The sequence below is a fragment of the Hyla sarda genome, chromosome 10 (assembly GCF_029499605.1).
Source record: "Hyla sarda isolate aHylSar1 chromosome 10, aHylSar1.hap1, whole genome shotgun sequence".
NCBI lineage: Eukaryota > Metazoa > Chordata > Amphibia > Anura > Hylidae > Hyla > Hyla sarda.
In genome coordinates, this window is record NC_079198.1 from 8,046,101 (window position 1) to 8,068,706 (window position 22,606).

Here is a 22,606-nt window from a genome sequence, read left to right on the forward strand (position 1 = left end):
GGTTACTGCCTGCTAGGAGGGGATATTCAACAGGTGAGGACTTCCAAGGGGCGGTGGGGGGTATCGGCGCTGGCCAAGATCGGACACATCCGGTGAGTAAAAGATTTTTTATTCAAATGCAACGCGTTTCACCGCACTTAGGCGGCTTCATCAGACATCTGATGAAGCCGCCTAAGTGCGGTGAAACGAGTTACGTTTGAATAAAAAATCTTTTACTCACCGGATGTGTCCGATCTTGGCCAGCGCCGATACCCCCCACCGCCCCTCGGAAGTCCTCACCTGTTGAATATTGTCCAGGTTGGGGAGGCTGCAGACCAGATGGACTCTCTCATCCACGCAGACTATTGTTGTGTGTGAGTTCACACAACCGCCTTCGTTAAGGGTTTTTTACCACTTTAATTAAATGGGACCCTGGAGGGGCGGTTTTACGCTATGGAGCGCTCTTCTTTCTTGTTTTACTAGGAGGGGAATACTGCCTATTGGGGTCGGGAAATACTGCATACAGGGGCGTTGGGAAAACTGCTTACCGGGAAGGGTGGCGGGATTACTGCCTATTGGTGACGGGATTACTGCCCATTGGGGGAATTACTGCCTACTGGGGGGGGGGGGGGGGGGATTTCTGCCTACTGGGGTGGGGGGAAATTACAGCCTACTAGGAGAATAACTTGCTATTGGGGGAAAATACTGGCTTTTGGGGGGGATTACTGGATACTGGTGGAGCTACCTGGCCTATTAGGCAGAATACCTGCTTACTGGGGGGACTACCTACCTAATGGAAATTGCTTGCCTGCTGGGGGGGGGGGGGCTGCTTTCCTACTGATGAAGGCTACCTGGCTAACTGGGGGTTTGCCTGCTTATATAGGGGGGTGAGGGGTTGTTTGCCTACTGGGGAGGCTGCCTGCTTAGTGGGAGGACTTCCTAACTGCTGTAGGGGGTCCTACATACATATCCACTTTTACTGTTTGGGGCACCAAGGAGGGCATTATTGCCATTTGGTGGACTATAGATGGAGAGATTGTAAAAGACAAGAGCCTAAGATGTTTTCTGACACATTTTGCAGAAAAGAGTCATGGCTGGAAGAAGTCATCATGGGGGTCTCCAAGAAGACGTCCCCTGTGAGTCACTGTTGTCACCCAGGACAAGAAAACGGATAGAACGGAAAAAAACGGTGTAGGGAAGAATCAGAACCAGTATTCCAGCACACTGAACACCAATGATGCTTGGGAACTACTAGTGGACCTGAGGAAGGCATCTATAGATACCGAAACGCGTCATCCCCCTTAACCAATAAATCTATTTGTTGTCCTGTGCTACCTGAGTCTGTTCATACTTTCGCACTCTGAGCAGCGCCTCCCAACTCCTTTTTTTTCCCGCTCTATCTGTTCTCTTGTCCACTCCTCATGCCTGAAGTCCGATACCGTTTCGAGCGTCGCAGCCAGCACCGTTTCGCACGTTCGCAACCATCATCAGAGTTACACAGATCCAGTGTAACTCCCGCAAGTTCGGTATATCACTGAGGTGTGGTGGAGGGTGCACATCAGTGGATATACTTCATCAGGGAGCGAATCTCTAACTGTTGTTACCCAGCACCCCTTAGACCAACGTTTCGCAACCAATGTGCCTCCAGCTGTTGCAAAACTACAACTCCCAGCATGCCCGGACAGCCGTTGGCTGTCCGGGCATGCTGGGAGTTGTAGTTTTGCAACAGCTGGAGGCACATTGGTTGAAAAATGCTGCCTTGGACTATTCTGCATTATGCGGCCATAAAACGTGGCGTAAATCATACGACCGCCATTACAATTACATTTATTACCTGCTTTTCCTGCAGCCCCGGAGTCCTCATCAGCCATTCGCCCTTGAGCCTCCCTGTACTGTATAGCGGAGCCCATATAGCCATATATTAACAATTTATAGCACTGTAATGCTCTTTAACCCCTTAATAGCCTGGCCACATCCTATATCTAGGACACAGTCCATTAGGCACCGCACCTGCTCTACAGTCTGTCGTCCCAATGGTCACATGGTAGAGATATATAATGGGGGCAATGCCTCGAAGGAGATGTCCCTGCAGCAAGAAGAGACCCCCGAGTCCGGCACCTGATGGAAATATAAAGCTGAAATGAATTCACCGGTGTATTCCAGCCTTACATGATTAATAGTAGGGACGTAGATAAAAAGGACAACTAGGATAACAGGATATAGGACCAGAACGAGAGAAGGGATGGGCGAGAAAGACATGAGGGGGGTACGGGATATGTATGGAAGGAGATAAGTGTCACATAGATAAATACATGAAACAAACACATAGACCGGGAAGACCCTCAGCTCCCATGTTTTAGATATCAGGGTCTAGATCTCCTGTGCCACCTCTATCATGGTCGTCATATAGAATTATCATCTGCGTCACCTTTATCATGGTCCTCCCATAGAATTATCTCTTGTGTCACCTCTATCATGGTCCTCCCATAGACTTATCTCCTGTGCCACCTCTATCATGGTCCTCCCATAGAATTATCTCCTGGGTCACCTCTATCATGGTCGTCATATAGAATTATCATCTGTGTCACCTCTATCATGGTCCTCCCATAGACTTATCTCCTGGGTCACCTCTATCGTGGTCTTCCCATAGAATTATCTCCTGTGCCACCTCTATCATGGTCCTCCCATAGACTTATCTCCTGCGCCACCTCTGTCATGGTCCTCCCATAGACTTATCTCCTGTGCCACCTCTATTGTGGTCCTACCATAGACTTATCTCCTGGGCCACCTCTATCATGGTCCTCCTATAGACTTATCTCCTGGGCCACCTCTATTGTGGTCCTCCCATAGAATTATCTCTTGTGTCACCTCTATCATGGTTCTCCCATAGACTTATCTCCTGTGCCACCTCTATCATGGTCCTCCCATAGACTTATCTCCTGTGCCACCTCTATCATGGTCCTCCTATAGATTTATCTCCTGGGCCACCTCTATCGTGGTCCTCCCATAGACTTATCTCCTGTGCCACCTCTATTGTGGTCCTCCTATAGATTTATCTCCTGGGCCACCTCTATCGTGGTCCTCCCATAGACTTATCTTATGTGCCACCTCTATCGTGGTCCTCCTATAGATTTATCTCCTGGGCCACCTCTATCATGGTCCTCCCATAGACTTATCTCCTGTGCCACCTCTATCGTGGTCCTCCTATAGATTTATCTCCTGGGCCACCTCTATCATGGTCCTCCCATAGATGTTTCTCCTGTGCCACCTTTATTATGTCTTACCATGGAATAATTTCCTGCGCCACTTCTATCATCGTCACCTTATAAACTTATCTCCTGGCCACCTCCATCATGACCCACAGACTCATCTTTTTTTACTCTTCTGATATGGCCGTTCCTTACCTGTTCTGTATATCCCCCCACACACACACACACATTTTGGGGGTTTTAAAGACCTATCTCAGATACCTGCTGTATTCTGGACTTTGAATGGACCAAATGCCAGATACACTTATGGCCCCTTCATTGTAGTCCTCTCTTACTCTATCTCCTGCATCCCCTCCTATATGGCTCTTTCATAGACTCATATACTATATCACCTCCGTGGTCTTAACATAAAACTATCTCCCTTATCATCTCCAATATGGGCCCTTTATAGACGTATCCCCTGTATCACCAACAGTCATGGCCGTAAATGTTGTCCCCCCTGAAATTTTTCTATAAAATGAAGTATTCCTCACAGGAAAGGATTGCAGTAACACAGGTTTTGCTATACACATGTTTATTCCCTTTGTGTGTATTGGAACTAAACCAAAAAAGGGAGGAAAAAAGCAAATTGGACATAATGTCACTAAACTCCAAAAATGGTCTGGACAAAATTATTGGCACCTTTAACTTAATATTTGGTTGCACACCCTTTGGAAAAAAATACTTAAATCAGTCGCTTCCTATAACCATCAATAAGCTTCTTACACCTCTCAGCCGGAATGTTGGACCACTCTTCCTATAACCATCAATAAGCTTCTTACACCTCTCAGCCGGGATGTTGGACCACTCTTCCTATAACCATCAATAAACTTCTAACACCTCTCAGCCGGAATGTTGGACCACTCTTCCTATAACCATCAATAAGCTTCTTACACCTCTCAGCCGGAATGTTGGACCACTCTTCCTTTACAAACTGCTCCCGGTCTCTTATTGGAAGGCGCCTTTTCCCAACAGTAATTATAAGATCTCTCCACAGGTGATCAATGGGATTTAGATCTGGACTCATTGCTGACACTTCAGAACTCTCCAGTGCTTTGTTGTCATCCATTTCTGGGGCTTTTTGACGTATGTTTGGGGTCATTGTCCTGCTGGAAGACCCAAGATCTCGGACGCAAACCCAGCTTTCTGACACTGGGCTGTACAGTGCGACCCAAAATCCATTGGTAATCCTCAGATTTCATGATGTCTTGTACACATTCAAGGCCCCCAGTGCCAGAGGCAGCAAAACAACCCAAAACATCATTGACCTCCACCATATTTCACTGCCATAGACCCCACATCTGTGCCACCTTCATCAATATTGTTATCTAGAGCCAATTTATGTTCCTCTGTTATGATCCTCTACACAGCCCCTATTCTACCCCCCCTCTTCTGCGCACCCCCAGATTTAAAGCCTGTCTAATCCTCCTTCATCCCCACTTTCCTTCCCCATTTCCCCTTCTCATCCCTTGTATCTCATCAAACTTTCCTCTCTGCTTCACCATCAACCTGGACTACAACATGGTCAGAGAGAAGCGAATCCACTGCAGACTGTATACAAGTGATCATACAATGTATCTAATATCTATCATCTATCTATCTGTCTCATATCTATCTCATATCTATCTCAGATCTATCTCATATCTATCTATCTATCTATATCTATCTCATATCTATCATCTCATATCTATCTATCTATCTATCTCATATCTATCTATCTCATATCTATCATCTCATATCTATCTATCTATCTATCTCATATCTATCTATCTCATATCTATCTATCTATCTCATATCTATCTATCTATTTATCTCATATCTATCTATCTCATATCTATCTCATATCTATCTATCTCATATCTATATATCTCATATCTATCTATCTATCTCATATCTATCTATCTATCTATCTCATATCTATCTATCTATCTATCTCATATCTATCTATCTCATATCTATCTATCTATCTATCTCATATCTATCTATCTCATATCTATCTCATATCTATCTATCTCATATCTATCTATATATCTATCTCAAATCTATCTATCTCATATCTATCTATCTCATATCTATCTATATATCTATCTCAAATCTATCTATCTCATATCTATCTATCTCATATCCATCTATCTATCTAATATCTATCTATCTATCTATCTCATATCTATCTATATCTATCTATCTCATATATATCTATCTATCCATCTATCTATTTCATATCTATCTATATCTATCTATCAGCAGGCCAATCTACCCTCTATCCTCCTAAACCAGACAACTATCACACATCACCTTCCTTCCCTTCCAGATCAATCACAACCCCAGCTCTGCTACATCCCCCCCCCCCCCCCCCCCCCACTACCTCTCCATTGAGAAGCACATTTGCTGTGGTCCCTCTGCTGTTCCACTACACTGCCTCTGCTGCCTCTGCCTTCCCCTTTCTATGCTGGATGCATTGGTGTAGAAATCCAGTGCATCCTCCTTGCAGGCAGCAGAGCTCCTCCATGTGTCCTACCTACCTCCCACCACTGTCCCATTTTCCTGTGATCTCCTGCTCAGGTCTCTGCTGGGATCTCTGCCCCTCCTCTTGCATCCCATAGAAATCCCCCCTTTTGTATGATGTCTTCTCATTCCATCCTCGTCTGGCCATCTCCCAGCATTGATCTCCTCCTTCCTCTTCTCCCAGTCTCATCACTTCCCTAGAGTTGGATTTCCAGGGGAGCTGTCCTTCAGCACCATGCAGCGTCTTCTCCAGCCCTGGAGGTGCCACCTCAACGAATGACATCTCAGGTAGGATGCTGATGATACATGATGCCCACCCTAAGGTTGGCAAAGCTCATAACTTCCATCGCCTCTACCCGGTGCCTGAAACGCAATGCATGGTTAACCCTTCCACTGCTGCAGAACTTCCATCTCTATTGTCTTGGAAATGCGATGCAAACTTTACCACGTGCCAACTTGCACCTTGAAGGATTTGATGCATTAGAAGTGTTTCTCAGCCTCCAGCTTTTGCAAAACTACAACTCCCAGCATGCCCGGACAGCCTTCGGCTGTCCGGGCATGCTGGGAGTTGAAGTTTTGCAACAGCTGGAGGCACACAGGTTGGTGTATTGGTTCTCCATACAGCTCATTGACATTTATTTCGTGATTTATGGTTCCTGCGTTGTCCCCCTTTAGACCACACCATATAGTCCGTCCCCTGCACAAGAATTGGATTATATACCCTCCATTACTGGGATTTGTAGTTTTGCAACAGCTGGAGGCACACAGGTAGGTGTATTGGTTCTCCATACAGCTCATTGACATTTATTTAGTGATTTATGGTTCCTGCGTTGTCCCCCTTTAGACCACACCATATAGTCCGTCCCCTGCACAAGAATTGGATTATATACCCTCCATTACTGGGATTTGTAGTTTTGCAACAGCTGGAGGCACACAGGTAGGTGTATTGGTTCTCCATACAGCTCATTGACATTTATTTAGTGATTTATGGTTCCTGCGCTGTCCCCCTTTAGATCACACCGTATAGTCCATCCCCCGCACAAGAAGTGGATTATATACCCTCCATTACTGGGAGTTGTAGTTTTGCAACAGCTGGAGGCACACAGGGGTTGATGTATTGGATTGCCCATAAAGCTCATTGACATTTAATTTGTGATTTATGGCTCCTGCATTGTCCCCCTTTAGATCACACTGTATAGACCACCCCCACACAAGAATTGGGTTATATACCCCCCATTATTGGGAGTTGTAGTTTTGAAACAGCTGGAGGCACACAGGTTGGTGTATTGGTTCCCCATACAGCACATTGACATTTAATTTGTGATTTATGGCCCCTGAATTGTCCCCCTTTAGATCACACCCTATGGTCTGTCCCCCACACAAGAATTGGGTTATATACCCCCATTTTACTATTAACCCCCATTTCTGGGAGTTGTAGTTTTGAAACAGCTGGAGGCACACAGATTGAGGTATTGGTTCCCCATAAAGCTCATTGACATGTAATTATGGCTCCTGCATTGTCCCCCTTTAGACAACACCGTATAGTCTGTCCCCCACCCCCACAAGAATTGGGTTCTATACCCCCCCATTTGACTATAAACCCCCCATTTTTGGGATTTGTAGTTTTGCAACAGCTGGAGGCACACAGGTTGGTGTATTGGTTCTCCATACAGCTCATTGACATGTAATTCAGGATTTATGGCTCCTGCGTTGTCCCCATTTAGACCACACCGTATAGTCTGTTCCTCGTACAAGAATTGGGTTATTTACCCCCCATTACTGGGAGTTGTAGTTTTGCAACAGCTGGAGGCACACATGTTGGTGTATAGGTTCCCCATACAGCTCGTTGACATTTAATTCGTGATTTATGGTTCCTGCGTTGTCCCCCTTTAGATCACAATGTATAGTCCATCCCCCCTCTACAAGAATTGGGTTATATACCCCCATTACTCAGAGTTGTAGTTTTGCAACAGCTGGAGGCACACATGTTGGTGTATAGGTTCCCCATTTTACTATAAACCCCTGAGTCCTTCATAAGCCAATTTCCCTTTAGGTTTTCACTGGAGCTTTGTGAGGCAGGAATCTATTATGTCGTGTGTATTTTTCCCTTCTCCGAGCGGCGCGGATAACTACAACTCCCAGGTGGTCGTGTTGATTCGGAAAGCATCATGGGGGGGGATCGTAGTCCTAAATCTGATGATGCATTTTTACTATAGTGTTGGGGGATGTGCGCTGGAAAGAATCGCCACCTGACACTTTGGTGTTATTCTGTATTTTAGGCTATTGCTATTGTATGTTTTGTTTTATATCGTGATGGTGCGGAGGACATCGGCGGATGTGCAACGAAGTTAAGTTACCGATACTGACCTAGTGTATGATACTCTCTGCAATCTCATTGGTCTATAGGATCATACATATCTACCATACCCCCGATACTCCCATGTGGGCTCAGAATGAGTCGGTTTCGAGAAGGAGATTAAAGTACGTTTGTATCGTATTTTATGTCTTAAAGGGGAACCTGCGGAAGACCGGAAATCCACAAAATTAGGGTCTGTAATGTAGAATAACAGTGCATAGACCAGTGTTTCCCAACCAGGGTGCCTCCAGATGTTGCAAAACTACAACTCCCAGCATGCTTGGACAGCCTTTGGCTGTCCAAGCATGCTGGAAGTTGTAGTTTTGCAACACCTGGAGGCACCCTGGTTGGGAAACACTGGCATAGACAGTAACAAACAGCTTCTTGATACAACTTGTTTCTAGAGGTACGCGCCTCTCTTCATGAGGACCTGATGAAGAGAGGAATGTACCTCTAGAAACGCGTTGTCCTAAATAAACTGTTTGGTCTTTTCATATATCTTTCTCCCTTATCACCTCCTATATGGTCCTTCCATAGACTTATCTCCTGTATTATCCCTTATATGGTTCTTCTTTAGACCTATATCCTATATCACCTCCATTATGGTCCTTCCGTAGACATATCTCCTGTATCACCTCTATTATGGTTCTTCTATGTATCCTTCTCCTGTATCACCTTCTATCTGGTCCTTCTATAGACTGATATTCTATCTCGCCTTCTTTATGGTGCTTCCACTGTATTATGCTCCTATATTCTATATCACATCCTTTCTGGTCCTTCCATATATCCATGCCTTGTATCACCTACTATATCTGCCTTTCACATATCTATCTCCCGTATCACCTCCCATATGCTCCTTCTATAGACCTATTGCCTATATTACCCTTATATAGTCCTTAAATATATATCTAGCTCCTGTATTTTCTCCTTCGTGGTCCTTCCATAGACTTACCTCCTGTATCTCCTCCTATATGGTTCTTTCCTATCTGGGGCACTTTCAGGTCCTGATGAAGAGAGAATGTACCTCTAGAAATGTGTTGTCCTAAATAAACTGTTTGTTATTCTACTATAACTAGCTACAGTTATTCTGCGCGCCGGTGAGCGTTACAATGCGGACCACAATTTTGTGGATAAATTCGGAATTTCCAGCCTTGTCTTCTGCTGTTCCTGTTCCTTGACCAATCCGGTATCAGATACAAGCTGCTGCGGCTCAAAGACAGATCTCTTGTATATCCATAAGTGATCAGCAATGTTATGCCTGTAGCACAACACAATAGAGTGAGCACTTTATATCTTATGTGTTCTCTTTTTCCCTATCAGTTTAAGGTAACAGCACTAGATAGCATGATCTCTCCTATTCTTAATTTTATTCTTTATTTGGGTTAAAGGGGAACCTCACCCTTTGAAAATGTAGTTCAATCTGAAGGCATCATGTTATAGAGCAGGAAGAGCTGAGCAGATTGATATATAGTTAATAGGAAACAATTCAGTATAACTTGCATTTTTTTACATTTAAACCTCTGCTCATTCCAGTGTTAGGACCGCCTACTGGACTCCTAAACCCAGAACGAGCCGAGGTTTATGTGAAGAAAATACAAGTTATCCTGAATCTTTTTCTAGAAATGTACATATCAATCCGCTCAGCTACTCCTGCTCTATAACATGCTACCAGCAGATGATACTGCATTTTTATGGTGAAGGGTTCTCTTTAAAGTAGTATTTCCTAACCTGTTGAAAAACCACAATTTCCATTATAAGGAAAGTTGTAGTTTTGCTAAAGCTGGAAAGCCGTAGGTTGGTAATCACTGCTTTAAGGGAAGGTTCCTCTTAGAAGGATCTTCTGATATGTTAAATTTACTGCAATGAAATGGAGCTGTAAGACCACACGAAACCTGAGGATAGGTGTGGCGTTGTTTTTAGAAAAAAGAAGCTATGTTTTTCTAATCCTTCTAACTCCTCAAACTACAGAGTACGCAAGTATCAGAGCATTCAAACGACAGGGCATGCCCACACCAGAGCATTCGAACGACAGGGCATGCCCACACCAGAGCATTCGAACGACAGGGCATGCCCACACCAGAGCATTCGAACGACAGGGCATGCCCACACCAGAGCATTCGAACGACAGGGCATGCCCACACCAGAGCATTCAAACGATAGGGCATGCCCACCCCAGAGCATTCGAACGACAGGGCATGCCCACCCCAGAGCATTCGAACTACAGGGCATGCCCACACCAGAGCATTCAAACGATAGGGCATGCCCACACCAGAGCATTCAAACTACAGGGCATGCCCACACCAGAGCATTCAAACTACAGGGCATGCCCACACCAGAGCATTCAAACTACAGGGCATGCCCACACCAGAGCATTCAAACGACAGGGCATGCCCACACAAGAGCATTCAAACTACAGGGCATGCCCACACCAGAGCATTCAAACGACAGGGCATGCCCACCCCAGAGCATTCAAACGACAGGGCATGCCCACACCAGAGCATTCAAACTACAGGGCATGCCCACACCAGAGCATTCAAACGACAGGGCATGCCCACACCAGAGCATTCAAACGACAGGGCATGCCCACACCAGAGCATTCAAACTACAGGGCATGCCCACACAAGAGCATTCAAACTACAGGGCATGCCCACACCAGAGCATTCAAACGACAGGGCATGCCCACACCAGAGCATTCAAACGACAGGGCATGCCCACAGCAGAGCATTCAAACTACAGGGCATGCCCACACAAGAGCATTCAAACGACAGGGCATGCCCACACCAGAGCATTCGAACTACAGGGCATGCCCACACCAGAGCATTCGAACCTAAGGGCATGCCCACACCAGAGCATTCAAACTACAGGGCATGCCCACACCAGAGCATTCGAACTACAGGGCATGCCCACACCAGAGCATTCGAACTGCGGGGCATGCCCACACCAGAGCATTTGAACTACAGTGTCACCCCTTTCCTCAGGTTGTGTGGGGTATTACAATTTGGTTTTATTCACTTCAGTGGTACTGAGCTGCAGTACCGCACACAACCTGATGACAAGAGTGGTGCTATATAAGCAGCTCCACGGCTTGACAAACACTATAGCTGCTGGAGATACAGTAGAAGTCAGAACCAGTGTGAACTGGAGCCAAGCACAACCCCTTCTCCGTGACATTTCCACCGCTAATAAACTGATTAGGAATAACAGGATTCATTACGGCGAGTGTCGGGCGCTTCACAGGAAAAGCCCATAATAGACAAAAGGGAAACGTTTTATTTCGCTGTTGTGACACAGAAGAGAAGCCGGGACGGCGGTGCGGTGGGCAGATCTCCTGCGAGTCTTTGATGTCTCAATTATGAAATGATGTTTATTTGCTCGCTGGAAATAATAAGATTCATTCAGAAATGATAAAAAGGGAAATGGTCCCGGAAGGAGCCCCTTTAAAATATCGATTTTAATACCCCTACAGATGGGGGCGCTAGTGCACCTGAAAAATACTCATCACAGCGTCCTTCACAAACCTGTGGACTATTGACCCTTACATGGCCACCATAGGCTGCTCCATCCAACTCCCAGAGTGCAAAACTACAACTCCTAGCATGCCTGGTTGGTTGCTGGGAGTTGTAGTTTTGCAACAGCTGGAGCACGACAGGCTGGACACATAGGGTCTAAAACCTATAGCATAAACCTATGTAAACATAATTCTCATTATAACTGATTGCTGTAGAAGAGTCAGTAACACACCTTCCCTCCAGCTCTATCTGTATACTGCTGCTGTCTCTATGGGATCAGGGTATATAGTAGTTATACACCTCCCCTCCAGAATTATCTGTATACTGCTGCTATCTCTATGGGATCAGGATATATAGTAGTTATACACCTTCCCTCCAGCTCTATCTGTATACTGCTGCTGCTGTCTCTATGTGATCAGGATATATAGTAGTTATACACCTCCCCTCCAGAAGTATCTGTATACTGCTGCTATCTCTATGGGATCAGGATACACATAGTAGTTATACACCTTCCCTCCAGCTCTATCTGTATACTGCTGCTGCTGTCTCTATGGGATCAGGATATATAGTAGTTATACACTTCCCCTCCAGCATTATCTGTCTACTGCTGCTATCTCCATGGGATCAGGATATATAGTAGTTATACACCTTCCCTCCAGCTCTATCTGTATACTGCTGCTGCTGTCTCTATGTGATCAGGATATATAGTAGTTATACACCTCCCCTCCAGAAGTATCTGTATACTGCTGCTATCTCTATGGGATCAGGATACACATAGTAGTTATACACCTTCCCTCCAGCTCTATCTGTATACTGCTGCTGCTGTCTCTATGGGATCAGGATATATAGTAGTTATACACTTCCCCTCCAGCATTATCTGTCTACTGCTGCTGCTGTCTCTAAAGGATCAGGATATATAGTAGTTATATACCTCCCCTCCAGCTCAATCTCTATACTGCTGCTATCTCTATGAGATCAGGATATGTAGTAGTTTTACACCTATCTTCCAGCTCTATCTGTATACTGCTGCTATCTCTATTGGATTAGGGTATATAGTAGTTATACACCTCTCCTCCAGCTCTATCTGTATACTGCTGCTATCTCTATGGGATTAAGGTATATAGTAGTTATACACCTCTCCTCCAGCTCTATCTGTATACTGCTGCTATCTCTATGGGATCAGGATATATATAGTAGTTATACACCTCCCCTCCAGCTCTATCTGTATACTGCTGCTATCTCTATGGGATCAGGATATATAGTAGTTATATACCTCTCCTCCAGCTCTATTTGTATACTGCTGCTATCTCTATGGGATCAGGATATATAGTAGTTTTATACCTCTACTCCAGCTCTATCTGTATACTGCTGCTATCTCTATGGGATCAGGATATATAGTAGTTATATACCTCTCCTCCAGCTCTATCTGTATACTGCTGCTATCTCTATGGGATCAGGATATATAGTAGTTATACACCTCCCCTCCAGCTCTATCTGTATACTGCTGCTATCTCTATGGGATCAGGATATATAGTAGTTATATACCTCTCCTCCAACTCTATTTGTATACTGCTGCTATCTCTATGGGATCAGGATATATAGTAGTTTTATACCTCTACTCCAGCTCTATCTGTATACTGCTGCTATCTCTATGGGATCAGGATATATAGTAGTTATATACCTCTCCTCCAGCTCTATCTGTATACTGCTGCTGTCTCTATGGGATCAGGAAATATAGTAGTCATACACATCTCCTCCAGCTCTATCTGTATACTGCTGCTATCTCTATGAGATCAGAATATATAGTAGTTATACATCTCTCCTCCAGCTCTATCTGTATACTGCTGCTATCTCTATGAGATCAGGATATATTGTAGTTATACATGTCTCCTCCAGCTCTATCTGTATACTGCTGCTGCTGTCTCTATGGGATCAGGAAATATAGTAGTCATACACATCTCCTCCAGCTCTATTTGTATACTGCTGCTATCTCTATGAGATCAGGATATATAGTAGTTATACACCTCCCCTCCAGCTCTATCTGTATACTGCTGCTATCTCTATGAGATCAGGATATATAGTTTTCTGTCGCCATCCCCCTCCTATGAGCTGTATAACCATTCATTAACATTGGGAAACATTTTTCCTTCCATTCTTGGGGCTTTATAGGAATTATGAATCACTGCCGTATCCACACGAGTTACATTAGTCAGGGCAGGAAAACAATAGTCACGTAAGCAGATATCTTAGTCAGCGCGGCCCGGCGAACCGCGAGGGATCACGCTTATATATTCAGCAATCACTGAACCAATTGTCGAAAAGCCGGAACAAAAAAGATCTTTTACGCCTAATTTATGGGCGGTCACGGCTGCCTGTCAGGAGTAAAAAAAAGCGGTAATGCATAGAAATGTAGTCGTGGGGTCACAGGCTGTTGGGCATGCTGGGAGTTGTAGTTTCACAGTGCGTGGCTCATGGATTGCTAATCACTAGATCAAGGTCTTCAAACTGTGCCCCTCCAGATGTTGCAAAACTACAACTCCCAGCATGCCCGGACAGCCAACGGCTGTCCGGGCATGCTGGGAGTTGTAGTTTTGCAATATCTTGAGGTCCACAGTTTGGAGACTACTGCTCTAGATAAATACAATTTCCTAAAGGGTAACTTAAAGGGGTACTCCGGTGATAAACATTTTATTTTAAATCAACCGGTGCCAGAAAGTTGTAACAGATTTATAAATTACTTCTATATTAAAATCTTAATCCTTCCAGTACTTATCAGCTGCTGTATACTCCACAGGAAATTCTTTTCTTTTTTTGAATTCCTTTCCAGTCTGACCACAGTGCTCTCTGCTGCCACCTCTGTCCATGTCAGGAACTGTCCAGAGCAGGAGAGGTTTGCTATGGGGATTTGTTCCTGCTCTGGACAGTTCCTGAGGTGTCAGCAGAGAGCACTGTGGTCAGACTGGAAAGAAATTCAAGAAGGAAAATCACCTCCTCTGTAGCATACAGCAGCTGATAAGTACTGGAAGGATTAAGATTTTTATATAGAAATAATTTACAAATATGTATAACTTTCTGGCACCAGTTTAATAAAAAATAAAAAAAATAAAAATTTTTCCCATTGGAGTACCCCTTTAAGTTTTCAGTAGTCAGTTTATTGAATTGATTGACAGGTTTTCATAGCCACGCCCCTGAGGGAGTTGTAGTTTTGCAACATCTGGCGAGCCAGAGTTTGAAGACCATTGCACTAGATAAAAACACCTTTTCATTTCCTAAAGGGTAACTCTGTGCTTCAGTAGTCAGTTTTCATTGAATTGATTGACAAGTCTTCACAGCAACGCCCCCGAGGAGCCATAAAAGCAAAATTTCGGATCTGTCTGGGAGTTGTAGTTTCCCAAATACCTGGAGTATCACAGATTCCTGACTACTAGATAAATAGATCTTTAAAATTCCTAAAGGGTAACTCTACAATTCAGTGGTCAGTTTTCATGGAACAGTTTGTCACAGCCTCGCCCCCGAGGAGCAACACAGAGTAAAAGTAGAACTTCAGATCTGGGCATTGTAGTTTGAAAATACCTGGAGTATCACAGATTACTTACTACTAGCACCAGCCCTGCCAATAGTTTTATTTATTATTTATAATTTATAATTTTATTTATTATATTAAATTAATTATTTAATTTATTATTTTATAATTTTATTTATTATATTAAATTATTTTATTTATTACGTGAAATTATTATTATTATTATATTATTATTATATAATTATATTTATTATTTATCATTTATTATTTTATTTATTATATTAAATTATTTTATTTATTATTTATTACATTACATTTTTTATTTATATTATTACATTCATGTATAAATGAGGAGCAGATACTGCTACGTTGTATCATCTTATTCTCCGTCTGTGGCTCAATATATCTCTCCGGAGGCTATATACTCGTTCACACCGTATTCTGACATTTCTGATTGACTTCTCACAAATCCGCTGCCTATCATTCTCTGCCACATTTCATCTCACTGAGATATCAGGTGATTGATCGGCGCAAATGACGAGTATATAGCGGGGGCCCGGCACCGAATGGCGATATAGACCATTCATCTCCGATGTCAGCAACAGTGATTACTGGGGATGAAGATGAATCTAAAGCATTATATGTCAGCAATACAGGACGTGTATAACATCACATACATTGTAGAGAGCAACTATATTGTAGTATGTATATTCTAGTACATAGGGGGCAGTATTATAGTAGTTATATTCTTGTATACAGGATGCAGTATTATAGTAGTTATATTCTTGTATATAGAAGCAGTATTATAGTAGTTATATTCTTGTATATAGGGGGCAGTATTATAGTAGTTATATTCTTGTATATAGGAGCAGTATTATAGTAGTTATATTCTTGTATATAGGAGCAGTATTATAGTAGTTATATTCTTGTATATAGGAGCAGTATTATAGTAGTTATATTCTTGTATATAGGAGCAGTATTATAGTAGTTATATTCTTGTATATAGGAGCAGTATTATAGTAGTTATATTCTTGTATATAGGAGACAGTATTATAGTAGTTATATTCTTGTATATAGGGGCAGTATTATAGTAGTTATATTCTAGTACATAGGGGGCAGTATTATAGTAGATATATTCTTGTATAAAGGAGCAGTATTATAGTAGTTATATTCTTGTATATAGAAGCAGTATTATAGTAGTTATATTCTTGTATATAGGAGCAGTATTATAGTAGTTATATTCTTGTATATAGGAGCAGTATTATAGTATTTATATTCTTGTACATAGGAGGCAGTATTATAGTAGTTATATTCTTGTATATAGGGGGCAGTATTATAGTAGTTATATTCTTGTATATAGGAGCAGTATTATAGTAGTTATATTCTTGTACATAGGAGGCAGTATTATAGTAGTTATATTCTTGTATATAGGGGGCAGTATTATAGTAGTTATATTCTTGTATATAGGAGCAGTATTATAGTAGTTATATTCTTGTATATAGGAGCAGTATTATAGTAGTTATATTCTTGTATATAGGAGCAGAATTATAGTAGTTATATTCTTGTATATAGGAGCAGTATTATAGTAGTTATATTCTTGTATATAGGAGCAGTATTATAGTAGTTATATTCTTGTATATAGGAGACAGTATTATAGTAGTTATATTCTTGTATATAGGGGCAGTATTATAGTAGTTATATTCTAGTACATAGGGGGCAGTATTATAGTACATATATTCTTGTATAAAGGAGCAGTATTATAGTAGTTATATTCTTGTATATAGAAGCAGTATTATAGTAGTTATATTCTTGTATATAGGAGCAGTATTATAGTAGTTATATTCTTGTATATAGGAACAGTGTTATAGTAGATATATTCTTGTATATAGGGGGCAGTATTATAGTAGTTATATTCTTGTATATAGGAGCAGTATTATAGTAGTTATATTCTTGTATATAGGAGCAGTATTATAGTAGTTATATTCTTGTATATAGGAGCAGTATTATAGTAGTTATAATCTTGTATATAGGAGGCAGTATTATAGTAGTTATATTCTTGTATACAGGAGGCAGTATTATAGTAGTTATATTCTTGTATATAGGAGGCAGTATTATAGTAGTTATATTCTTGTATATAGGAGCAGTATTATAGTAGTTATATTCTTGTATATAGGAGGCAGTATTATAGTAGTTATATTCTTGTATATAGGAGCAGTATTATAGTAGTTATATTCTTGTATATAGGAGCAGTATTATAGTAGTTACAATCTTGTATATAGGAGCAGTATTATAGGAGTTATATTCTTGTATATAGGAGCAGTATTATAGGAGTTATATTCTTGTATATAGGAGCAGTATTATAGTAGTTATATTCTTGTATATAGGAGGCAGTATTATAGTAGTTATATTCTTGTATATAGGAGCAGTATTATAGTAGTTATATTCTTGTATATAGGAGCAGTATTATAGTAGTTATATTCTTGTATATAGGAGCAGTATTATAGTAGTTATATTCTTGTATATAGGAGGCAGTATTATAGTAGTTATATTCTTGTATATAGGAGCAGTATTATAGTAGTTATATTCTTGTATATAGGAGCAGTATTATAGTAGTTATATTCTTGTATATAGGAGCAGTATTATAGTAGTTATATTCTTGTATATAGGAGCAATATTATAAAAGTTATATTCTTGTATATAGGAGGCAGTATTATAGTAGTTATATTCTTGTATATAGGAGCAGTATTATAGTAGTTATATTCCTGTATATAGGGGCAGTATTATAGTAGTTATGTTCTTGGATATGGGAGCAGTATTATAGTAGTTATGTTCTTGGATATAGGAGCAGTATTATAGTAGTTATATTCTTGTATTCAAGAGCAGTATTATAGTAGTTATGTTCTTGGATATAGGAGGCAGTATTATAGTAGTTATATTCTTGTATATAGGAGCAGTATTACAGTAGTTATATTCTTGTATATAGGAGCAGTATTATAGTAATTATATTCTTGTATTTAGGAGCAGTATTATAGTAGTTATATTCTTGTATATAGGAGCAGTATTATAGTAATTATATTCATGTATATAGGAGCAGTATTATAGTAGTTATATTCTTGTATATAGGAGCAGTATTATAGTAGTTATATTCTTGTATATAGGAGCAGTATTATAGTAGTTATATTCTTGTATATAGGGAGCAGTATTATAGTAGTTATATTCTTGTATATAGGAGCAGTATTATAGTAGTTATGTTCTTGGATATAGGAGCAGTATTATAGTAGTTATGTTCTTGGATATACTTTACACTTTACTGTCTCCTATGTAGATCTAATTTCTCACATAATTACATTATTTCTTCTTACGGAAAACCGCCAACAACATGTACGCCATGCGTGGATTCACAAAGTGACAAAAACATCCTCTTGTAATAATGAAATGTGATGGCCCTGACAATTGCCGGCGCTGTAACCCATTGCCCTGATTGGCGCAGTGAGTCTCTCGGGATCGCAATGTAATTAATCACCCTGTGTAACTGTGGCAGATTAATTGCCTTTCATTTATTTTGTTTGCTATTTATTGCACACAAGAACCAATAAAGTGACAGATCAATTGCAATCAGCCCGACTAAGAAAATCTAACACAGCAGGATGGAGCGCAGGACGAACTCCAGCAACCGTGTATTCAGACGGAAAATTACAGATTTAAATTTAAAATGTATTATCTTCATGTTAAATATATTTAAGTGCACAGGGATAAAAAAAAAAAAGAAAATAAATCCTACGCGTTTTAGGCCTAAAGACTTTTGACACATCACAGAGACATGATAAAAGTTTGGATTGGCTGTGGTCTCAGTCCTGAGACCCCCAATGATCATTAGAATGAGCAGAGAGAAGCGCTTGGCTGTGCACTTCACTCCCCAGCTCGCTGTGATCTCCACCCAGGTGCATAGACTTATAATGGACCTGTCTAGTGCAACTGGACTCGTTCGTAGCAATGAGACCTCAACGGATCAAACCGTCTCTGGGACATATCAAAAGTTTTATTTTATTTATTTGTTTTTTTATGAAATGGAAACTTTAAGCCTGAAATGCTTATTTTTTTTTTTTTTATACATTAATTAATTAATTTATTTTTGTATTTGTTATGTTGTATGCACAAGATTTTTTTTAACATGAGGAGCGCAGTTTTTTTGGTTTTGTGTAGTGTTTTTTTTTTGCATTTTTTATGTTGTATACACAACAATGTTTTAACATGTAGCTAATAAAGACAAAGTTTTTGATTCATAATTGTTCATTCGGATGCCCATTGGGAAGAGCGAAGACGAACAGTATTCTATGTGCAGCTTTGAATGTGAGCAGAGTATAAGGCAGTGTTCACACAGCAGAATTTCCAAGCAGGATCCTGCAGAGTCCTAATATTTTTAATGGGAATCTGCTGCACCGTACACACAGCGGAAACATCTGCAGCAGAAATTTCAAATCCTGTCCCTGCAGAAAGAATCGACATGTTAAAGGGGTACTCCGGTGGGAATTTTTATTTTTTTAAATCAACTGCTGCCAGAAAGTTAAACAGATTTGTAAATCACTTCTCTTTAAAAATCTGAATCCTTCCAGTACTTATCAGCTGCTGTATGATACAGACGACATTGTGTGGTTCTCTCCAGGCTGACCACATTTATCTCTGTCCATGTCAGGAACTGTCCAGAGTAGGAGCAAATCCCCATAGTAAACCTCTCCTGCTCTGGACAGTTCCTGACATGGACAGAGGTGTCAGCAGAGAGCACTGTGGTCAGACAGAAAAGAACTACACAACTTCCTGTGGGGCATACAGCAGCTGATAAGTACTGGAAGGAATAAGATTTTTATATAGAAGTAATTTGCAAATCTGTTTAACTTTCTGGCACCAGAAAATTTTCCATCGGAGTACCCCTTTAATTCTTTCTGCAGAATCCACTCGGAAATGCATTGCCATCTATGAGTGATCCTAGTGGCGAAATGTTCTACCGGCGCCTGGTATAATTTCCGCAGCGCCGCAAATATTCTGCTGTGTGAACGTCAGTGATCTTCAACCTTCCGACCTCCAGATGTTGCTAAACTACAACTCCCAGCATGCCCGGACAGCCAACGGCTGTCCGGGCATGCTGGGAGCTGTAGTTTTGCAACATCTGGAGGTCCGCAGGTTGAAGACCACTGGCCTAGGTGATCCAATTCTATCTGCCAGCAGCCACCTTTAGGGGAAGCTTTAATTGACCTTTTTGGCTACCTGTGCTGTTGGCTATCCGGGCCATGCTGGGAGTTGTAGTTTTGCAACATCTGGAGGTCCGCAGGTTGAAGACCACTGGCCTAGGTGATCCAATTCTATCTGCCAGCAGCCACCTTTAGGGGAAGCTTTAATTGACCTTTTTGGCTACCTGTGCTGTTGGCTATCCAGGCCATGCTGGGAGTTGTAGTTTTGCAACATCTGGAGGTCCGCAGGTTGAAGACCACTGGCCTAGGTGATCCAATTCTATCTGCCTGCAGCCACCTTTAGGGGAAGCTTTAATTGACCTTTTTGGCTACCTGTGCTGTTAGCTATCCGGGCCATGCTGGGAGTTGTAGTTTTGCAACATCTGGAGGTCCGCAGGTTGAAGACCATTGGCCTAGGTGATCCAATTCTATCTGCCAGCAGCCACCTTTAGGGGAAGCTTTAATTGACCTTTTTGGCTACCTGTGCTGTTGGCTATCCGGGCCATGCTGGGAGTTGTAGTTTGGCAGCCGCGCACTGCTTAGGAAACGCTGCTCTATATTCTAATATACGAACCGTTCGTTGTTACTTAATGATTCGCAGCAGAGAATAGAAATAAACAGAACGAAGCTGAACAAACATCAGTGATTAATTTCGCCTCCTCCTCGCTCGCGGTTTGAGAGCCCTCTTCACGTCGCGCCCATCTGTCCCTCGCGCTGATGACCAGAAAGGCAAGATGAAAGGAACCCGACATCAAACAGAGACGAGCGTCATCCGCTCCCCCCGGGATAAGTCACCGCCGCCGCCGCCATACTCTTCTGTGCATCTTCTGTCCCCCCAGGGAAGCCTCGGAGGCTGAGGAACATTTACACGTTTTCCTTCCCTGGGGACAATGATTTGTATCACGAGACGTCTGCAGTCTGTACGGAACCGAAACACGTCGGGCGGATGTACTAAGCTAAATGCGGTGTACCTTGTGAAGGACTGGTCCAAATTGTCCCCAAATCTTAGACACATTGGGGAAATTTATCATTCGATGTATACTGGGTTTTTTGTTTTTTTGGGCGCATGTTTTGGCGCAGTTCAATGGTTGCGCCCTTAAAGGGGAACTCCGGCGGAAACAGGTGGAAAACAAATGTTTTAAAAATCAACTAGTGCCAGAAAGTTATACAGATTTGTAAATTACTTCTATACAAAAATCTTAACCCTTCCAGTACTTATCAGCTGCTGTATACTACAGAGTAAGTTGTGTAGTCCTTTCCAGTCTGACCACAATACTCTCTGCTGTCACCTCTGTCCGTGTTAGGAACTGTCCAGATTAGAAGCAAATCCCCATTGAAAACCTCTCCTGCTCTGGACAGTTCCTAACACGGACAGAGGTGTCAGCAGAGAGCACTGTGGACAGACTGGAAAGAACTTCACAAAATTCTCTGTAGTATACAGCAACTGATAAGTACTGGAAGGGCTGATATTTTTAAATAGAAGTAATTTACAAATCTGTTTAACTTTCTGGAGTCAGTTGATTTGAAAAAAAAAAAAATTTCCCAGCGGAGTTCCCCTTTAAATGCGCCTTTTTGTGTAGACGTTTTCCAAAAATTCTATTAGCACCCTGTGCCACCGTTTTGTTGCGTTTAGAATGTCTATCAAAATGGGCTGAGGTCGTACATTTGATGTTTCCATGCAGCGGATTACTGGGGCACTGCATCAGAGATCATTGGGGGAGTCCCAGGAGGCGGACCCCCCGCGATCAGACACGTTATAGGAGATAACATGTCTAGGGGCGGAGTACCCCTTTAAGGAATAGATCAGTGATCTCACACTGTGGCCCTCCAGATGTTGCAAAACTTCAGCTCCCAGCATGCCCGGACAGCCGTTGGCTGTCCGGGCATGCTGGGAGTTGAAGTTTTGAAACATCTGGGGGGCCACAGTTTGAAGACCACTGCGCAAAGGCCTTGATTTACCTTTCAGGGACAGTGTGGATCCTCTGGAGGAGGCAGACAGGATTTTGGCTGTCCAGGCATGCTGGCAGTTGAAGTTATGCAACATCCGGAGGGCCACAGTTTGAAGATCACTGCACAAAGGCCTTGATTTACCTTTCAGGGACAGTGTGGATCCTCTGGAGAAGGCAGACAGGCTTTTGGCTGTCCGGGCATGCTGGAAGTTGAAGTTATGCAACATCCGGAGGGCCACAGTTTGAAGATCAATGCACAAAGGCCTTGATTTACCTTTCAGGGACAGTGTGGATCCTCTGGAGAAGGCAGAC

The 22,606-nt window shown here is 42.1% G+C and overlaps 1 protein-coding gene across 1 annotated transcript in view; it reads left to right on the plus strand.

Moving 5' to 3' along the window:
- Positions 1–5,663: 5,663 nt before the first annotated feature.
- LOC130293572 (G protein-activated inward rectifier potassium channel 2-like) overlaps positions 5,664–22,606 on the plus strand; it is a 69,515-nt gene continuing 52,572 nt past the window's right edge. Inside the window, exon 1 of the mRNA XM_056542410.1 lies at positions 5,664–6,020. The gene's annotated coding sequence lies outside the window, so the exon portion shown is untranslated. The remainder of the gene's footprint in view (positions 6,021–22,606) is intronic.